Consider the following 852-nt stretch of genomic DNA (forward strand, 5'->3'; position numbering starts at 1 on the left):
AAAAACAAAGTAACAATACTACTTAATATCCTCATTTTATAATTTTGCAAACAAGGATACATATCTCCATACCCAGGCATGTCTTCCTCAATTTTAGTGGAACTGCACAAAATTGGATGGCCACTGTTGCTGCACCTCACTGTCCTCTACCAAGTAGTTCTTACTTTCTTGAGCTTGATTACCAGAAGAAACAAACCACAGTGAGGATTATCAAACTTCATTGGTTCCCGACCCAAACTTGATGCCAAAATCGACGATGCATCACCCCGATGACCTATCAATGCTCATGGTTGGGTATCTTGGTTGCATCAACTAGTGAAGCTAAACGATGTTCAATGAAGAATGTGATGTCTTCATCAGTGCTCTTTGCTTGTTACCCACAAAGACGATATCCTTCATTAGTTGATCCTGGACGCAGTCGTTTACACTGGTGCAATTTTATCACAGAATTGGATGTGAACGAAATATTTCCTCGAAGAAGCATCGACGTTGGTACTAAGAGAAAAGGTTTTGTATTGATTTCTAAGCCTTCTCACAACTTTGTCACCAGCTCCCCTGTCATTTTATTTGTCCAGCTTTTAACTAAATATATGGTCAAACTTTGATTAAAAATATGGTGTGGACTAAAAACCCAGATGGAGGTAGTACCCCTCCGTTTTTATTTACTCTTCATATTAGATTTACCTGAAGTCAAACTTTGTAAAGTTTGACCAAGTTTATATAAAACAATATAAATATTTACCATACTAAATCTATATTTTGTGAAAGTACATTCAATAATGAACTAATGGTATTTATTAGTTATTGTCTCTGTTAATATTTTTGTTTAGAAACTTTATCAAAGTTTACAAA

This window comes from Triticum dicoccoides, chromosome 4B (genome assembly GCF_002162155.2).
Source record: "Triticum dicoccoides isolate Atlit2015 ecotype Zavitan chromosome 4B, WEW_v2.0, whole genome shotgun sequence".
Lineage (NCBI taxonomy): Eukaryota > Viridiplantae > Streptophyta > Magnoliopsida > Poales > Poaceae > Triticum > Triticum dicoccoides.